Source organism: Lutra lutra, chromosome 7, assembly GCF_902655055.1.
Source record: "Lutra lutra chromosome 7, mLutLut1.2, whole genome shotgun sequence".
Classification (NCBI taxonomy): Eukaryota; Metazoa; Chordata; class Mammalia; order Carnivora; family Mustelidae; genus Lutra; species Lutra lutra.
In genome coordinates this window covers 24,399,656-24,406,814 of record NC_062284.1, presented here as the reverse complement: position 1 = coordinate 24,406,814, position 7,159 = coordinate 24,399,656, and the positions used below count along the sequence as shown (strand labels likewise).

General features: G+C 38.9%; 1 pseudogene; it reads left to right on the top strand.

The window, feature by feature from the left end:
- The first annotated feature begins 6,203 nt into the window (after positions 1-6,203).
- LOC125105449 (succinate dehydrogenase [ubiquinone] cytochrome b small subunit, mitochondrial-like) lies at positions 6,204-6,685 on the top strand (annotated as a pseudogene).
- The last annotated feature ends 474 nt before the right edge of the window (positions 6,686-7,159 follow it).

Below are 7,159 nucleotides of genomic sequence, written 5' to 3'. Positions count from 1 at the left end.
ATTGAGGAAGACACAAAGAAATGGAAAAATGTTCCATGCTCCTGGATTGGAAGAATAAATATTGTGAAAATGTCTATGCTACCTAAAGCAATCTACACATTTAATGCAATTCCTATCAAAGTACCATCCATTTTTTTCAAAGAAATGGAACAAATAATCCTAAAATTTATATGGAACCAGAAAAGACCTCGAATAGCCAAAGGAATGTTGAAAAAGAAAGCCAAAGTTGGTGGCATCACAATTCCGGACTTCAAGCTCTATTACAAAGCTGTCATCATCAAGACAGCATGGTACTGGCACAAAAACAGACACATAGATCAATGGAACAGAATAGAGAGCCCAGAAATAGACCCTCAACTCTATGGTCAACTCATCTTCGACAAAGCAGGAAAGAATGTCCAATGGAACAAAGACAGCCTCTTCAATAAATGGTGTTGGGAAAATTGGACAGCCACATGCAGAAAAATGAAATTGGATCATTTCCTTACACCACACACGAAAATAGACTCAAAATGGATGAAGGATCTCAATGTGAGAAAGGAATCCATCAAAATCCTCGAGGAGAACACAGGCAGCAACCTCTTCGACGTCAGCCGCAGCAACATCTTCCTAGGAACATCACCAAAGGCAAGGGAAGCAAGGGCAAAAATGAACTTTTGGGATTTTATCAAGATCAAAAGCTTTTGCACAGCAAAGGAAACAGTGAACAAAACCAAAAGACAACTGACAGAATGGGAGAAGATATTTGCAAATGACATATCAGATAAAGTGCTAGTGTCCAAAATCTATAAAGAACTTAGCAAACTCAACACCCAAAGAACAAATAATCCAATCAAGAAATGGGCAGAGGACATGAACAGACATTTCTGCAAAGAAGACATCCAGATGGCCAACAGACACATGAAAAAGTGCTCCACATCACTCGGCATCAGGGAAATACAAATCAAAACCGCAATGAGATATCACCTCACACCAGTCAGAATGGCTAAAATTAACAAGTCAGGAAATGACAGATGCTGGCGAGGATGCGGAGAAAGCGGAACCCTCCTACACTGTTGGTGGGAACGCAAGCTGGTGCAACCACTCTGGAAAACAGCATGGAGGTTCCTCAAAATGTTGAAAATAGAACTACCCTATGACCCTGCAATTGCACTGCTGGGTATTTACCCTAAAGATACAAACGTAGTGATCCGAAGGGGCACGTGCACCCGAATGTTTATAGCAGCAATGTCTACAATAGCCAAACTATGGAAAGAACCTAGATGTCCATCAACAGACGAATGGATAAAGAAGAAGTGGTATATATACACAATGGAATACTATGCAGCCATCAAAAGAAATGAAATCTTGCCATTTGCGACGACGTGGATGGAACTAGAGGGTATCATGCTTAGCGAAATAAGTCAATCGGAGAAAGACAACTATCATATGATCTCCCTGATATGAGGGACAGGAGATGCAACATGGGGTGTTAAGGGGGTAGGAGAAGAATAAATGTAACAAGATGGGATTGGGAGGGAGACAAACCATAAGTGACTCTTAATCACACAAAACAAACTGAGGGTTGATGGGGGGAGGGGGTTTAGGAGGGGGCGGTGGGGTTATGGACACTGGGGAGGGTATGTGCTATGGTGAGTGCTGTGAAGTGTGTAAACCTGGCGATTCGCAGACCTGTACCCCTGGGGATAAAAAATATATGTTTATAAAAAATAAAATTAAAAAAAAAGTTGTCAATAGTTGTCAAATAATGGGAATTTGGATCAGACAAAGGCAGTCCATATATTGCATGGTTCCCACGTCTGTGAATTTTAGTTACATGGTATATGGACTGTGATTAATTTTATAAAAGGCAAACTGCTGCTAAGTCTTCATTCTACAAACCACTCCATAGATAATAACTGCACAGCATGATCAAGTGTACTGGTAATGGGTCACTGAGCATTTGTTATCAGGTCACATGCAAACAGCAAAGCACATAATGGTGTTGTCTCCTTTTCTCTCAGTGATAAACCCACCTGACATTTTACAAAAACAGATCATTGAAAGAGAATTAGCCAAAAAAGATGAAAGTGCCAAGATAAATGAAAAGCGGTAAAGTGGAAGGACAGTTAGATTGAAAGTGAATAGAGTTCTAGAGGAAATACCTGACCAGGGGAATGTTGGCACAGCTGCCACTTGAAAAATTCTAGATGTGCAGCCAGATGATAGTAGTGAAGGAGAGCTTATTGGCATATATTAGGAAAGTGTCTGTGACAAAGAGCAGGAAAGGTGTATCAGAAAAAGTGAGGTGGGCAAAAAAAAAAAATTATACAATAAGAGATTTGTCACAGCATTGAAAACACAAAGAATAAAATGTCAAAGTGACCCAAACAGAAAGGACTGTGATGGCTCACCAAGGCATAGAAAAGATGCTAACTTTGTATTGTAAGCTATACCATGAGAAGAAGGCAAGTGCTGGAAAGCTTTTCACAGTGAAATAAAACACTTTAGTTCTTAAAATTTCTAATGTTTTAAATTACAGTGTATCCCTTAAACTTATACAGTGGCACATATCAATTATATCTCAATAAAGCCGGAAAAAAGTTAAAGGAAAAGGCTGCAGACCTGCTCCAGATTAAAAGAAACTAAAGAGATGTGACATTTGAAAGCAATGCTTGATCTTGGGCTGGATCCTACACTTGGCTAAATATCTATAATGGATATTATTGGGACAGGTGAGAAAACTTGAATATAGACTGTGGATTTGATAACAGTATCAGTGTTACATTTCCTGTTCTGATCATTGTATAGGATTCCTTGTTCTTAGGAAATACACTCTGGAGACAGTGAGTGACCAGAACATCCTGTCAGAATTAAAACAGGTGTGGGAAAGAGAAAAAGTAATAATGAGAAAGTAAATGGGGGAAAATGGAAACAATGGGGTAAAGTTCCTTATATCAGTTTTACATTTTTCCATAAATTTGAAATTATAACAAAATTAATTTTAAAAATTTAATTAACAAAAAACTATTACACTGTACTTTTTATTATATAGTATACAGTTTATTATTTATTTATTGTATGTCCCTATATATTTAATGTTTCAACAAAATTGGATGTTTCAACAAATGTTAATATTTAATTAAAATTTGAATGTTACTATTTAGTTTATATTAAATTTTTAAGTTACATTTAAATTTTAATTAAGAGATTAAAAATTCAATGTTTAATTACTTTAAAATTAAATATTAAAATTTGGAGTACATTTTAAAATGTTAACATTTAGGGGTACCTGGAAGGCTCAGTTGGTTAAATATCTGACTCTTGATTTCAGCTCAGTTCTTGATTTCAGAACCCTGAGATCAAACCCTGCATTGGGTTCTGCACTCAGCATGGAGTGTGCTTGGAATTTTCTCCCTTCCTCTCCTGCTGTCCCTCCACCTGCTTGTACTCTGTCTCTAAAATAAGTAAATAAAGTCTTTTAAAAATATAATGTTTAATATTTTAATTTTTTAGGTTTCAGCAAATTTTGATGTTTCAAAAAATTTCTAAGGGTTTCAGGAGAGTCCCTTTGATTGTTCTGCTTTGCATAGCTTCAACTTGCATGGACATTTTTATAGTCTTACACTGCCATGCAGAGCAAGGACTGCCTATGTTGTGTACACTGTAAAATAGCTTTTATATCTACACTACTTCCTGGTTATGAAAGAAGGCTATAAAGATGAGTCTCTGTGAAAATTTGTAATTTTCAGACTTAAGTACATTTGTAATTTCTTCCCAGAAAAGCTTCAGGAACCATAATCAGTAGGTTTTCCCAGTGGAACCAGCTTGAACTCAACCTAAAACAGAACATGAAAGAACATTCTAGTACCCAAGGAAGCCATTTGAGCTACCCTAGAACGTGGAGGATCTTTCCTTTGATAATGCTGACTCTTGTACAGAAATATGGCTGTTATGTTATTTAGACAATTCAGGTAATAGAAGGAAAGTCTGGAGCCTTGATAATAAGAATAAATGTGGAAATAAGGGAGGAAGAATCTCATAGGGACTCAGGAATAGTGTGTATATGGGACTTACACAAAGCTAAACACCATAATTGTGCAGGAAATCTCAGCTGCAGGTCACTAAGGACTCAAGGCAGCAAAAGGATATGGCCATCTTCAGTCTCTGCGTAACACTCATATTTCTTCTGACCGCACACCTCACCTGGTTCCCTAAAAAGCTTTCTTTTTCTTGCACTTTTTGCTGACTCAAACTCCCAGCTCCTTCATGGTCTCCTACGGCCACTCTTTGCTCCTTCATCTCAACACCTTCTGCTGAAACTGACTGGACCCTTCCTCCATATTTCCCTGTCCAATTCAAAGAGGGCAAATCTGATTAGCCTTGGTCATTCCACCTCTTCTTGTTTTATAAAGAGCTTTTCACTCAGGGATACTCTCTGACATTGGTCAGGGAAGGACAAAGTCAGGAATCTGGGACAGAGCAGGAGCGTGTGAACAAGGACCATGGAGAGGGTGTGGCCAGTAACCAGGTGAATCCATATCTTGGGGGTACAGTGCAGTTGGGCCACTTACGTTGGTCACAGTGCATCAACAGGACCCAAACATCCTCCAGAAGGAAAAGCTGTTCTTTGCATCAGAGAGCTGAATGCCTGTCATGCACATACTAAATGATGAGGAATTAAAACATGTTTTGACACATCTTTGAAAATAAATCTAACAGCTGCTATTATACTCATTAGTAATTATCTTATTAATAAAAGAATATCTCTCTGTCCCTTCTGGTATTTCCTTAGTTTATTATGCTACCGAAATGGGGAAGAGGGAACATTCAAGTGCCTTTTCTTGCCCACACATGATAGCACATGCAATTATACTTGAATTGTATACCTAAATTTTTAGTTGAACTAAGATCATAATGCAGGGCAAATCTTGTTTGTCCATAGTAGCACAGAATAGCACTAAGAAATAAAACTATAGAGGCACCTGGGTGGCTCAGTGGGTTAAAGCCTCTGCCTTCAGCTCAGGTCATGATCCCAGGGTCCCGGGATCAAGCTCCACATCGCATGGGACTCTCTGCTCAGCAGGAAGCCTGCTTCCCTTCCTCTCTCTCTGCCTGCCTCTCTGCCTACTTGTGATCTCTGTCTGTCAAATAAATAAATAAATAAATCTTTTTTAAAAAAGAAATAAAACTATAAATATTTTTAAAATATTTTATCCATTATCTCTTTTTTTTAATAAAATTGTACTGGGGACTTATTTGCAGCTGAATACATGATCTCTGAGTTTGGCCTGCTTGCCATCCCCTATTAAATTCTGTAAAACAGAATAGAATCTGAAAACAGCTTATGTAAAGAATTAGCCCAGAAGTTCAAGGGACGCTAACAATTAAAAAAAAAAAAAAGTCATGGGGCACCTGGGTGGCTCAGTGGGTTAAGCCACTGCCTTAGGCTCAGGTCATGATCTCAGGGTCCTAGGATCAAGTCCCACATCGGGCTCTCTGCTCAGGAGGGAGCCTGCTTCTCTCTCTCTCTCTCTCTCTCTCTGCCTGCCTCTCCGTCTACTTGTGATCTCTCTCTGTCAAATAAATAAATAAAATCTTTAAAAAAAAAAGTCATAGCTGTAGAGGAATGTCAACTTTTACAGTCCACAGATAATTTCTTACCCACTTTCTTAGAAATGCAATAATTTATGGGGGTGGGGGAGAGTAGAGTCCTGGTTCTCTATAACAATGTTCTAAGAAGAAAGTATATGATGTAATAAGAGGGAAAAATTTTTGTCTAAGTATTATATTAAACATATTACTTGTACTCTATATTTTAATCTTTTCAACAACCCTATGCAATAGATGTTATTTTTATCCATATTTTTTGGATGAACAAACTGAGGATTATACATGTATGTAACTTACCAAAGGCTACACAGGAAATAAATACATGAGAAAGAGATTGACCCTGAACCTACACTCTAAATCAGATTCTGTCTAGGAAAAGGACCAGGCAGTCCTGCATCCATTAAAAGTCAGTCCTAGAGGAGCACCTGGGTGGCTCAGTTGGTTGTGTGTTGGATCTTGATTTCACCCCAGGTCACCATCTCAGGGATGTGAGATCCAGTCCAACATTGGGCCGTGCTGCTTGAGATTCTCTCCCTCTCACTCTGCTCCTCCCCAGCTCTCTAGAGAGAAAAGGAATGTCAATCCTAGGACCTTGAGCCTTCAGGAGAGAGATGGCAAGTGTCTGGAGGCCAAGTGTCCTGTGAAGTGTGCAAGAGGGCTGAACTCTCTATCTCCAAATCCCAGTGTCAGACCTGCTCATGTCTCAGCATTTCTCCATGACCAGCCTACCCCAGAATGGTGTAGAAAAGAGCACATTCACCTGTCACTCAACTACCATTCTGGTTCTAAGGCTGCATTTCTCCACTGGACTGGTTAGAGCGTTGTCAAATTTTTGCTCCTGGACCCAATCCAGCTGCTTATTTGAATCTTGGCTCTGCAATGGACAACTACTTCCTAGATGCAGACCGCACTCTCCATAGTCAGTTGGGGCCTTGGACAAAAGGTTCCTGACTATGTTCGAAGCAATGCTTTGTAGAAACCTGCTAAGGTAGGTGTTTTCGCACTCTCAGCTTTAACCTTTGCTGGACTTTGTTGTCTCAACTATCATGATGTGGGCATCTGCAAAGCTGTCATCATGCTGTGGAAACTCTGACCTTTTTTATTTAATGCCTTGAGAATTGACTGTTCACTTCTTTACCTCTGCTCTGTCATGCAATTCAAATCACACTAAGGAGGAAATAACAGGTAAATCCAAGCCTCTTCTCCTAATCACCTGGTTATTTTAGTCTTTGAGGGAAGGGTTTGAGAGAAATTGTATCCAAGAAATTTGGACACTTGGTTCCTTGCTGAGATGAATTTATGGGATTGTCTCCCAGCTTCTCACAAGACTCACAGCCTAACTAAACTTTATGCATGAGCTTTTGCCTATTAGCTTATCAATTTTTTAAGGGAATTCAGCTTTATTACTATCAATACCTGATTAAACTTCTGTGTTTGTTCTGGGAATGATGGAGAAAGGGAAAGCCTGTTAATTCTTAAGTAAAGGCTGCGCAGAAAATTAGTGTTTAATTTTTGAAAACTTCCCTCTCTGTTCAGTTGATACCAATTACTGATAGTTACGTGTCCT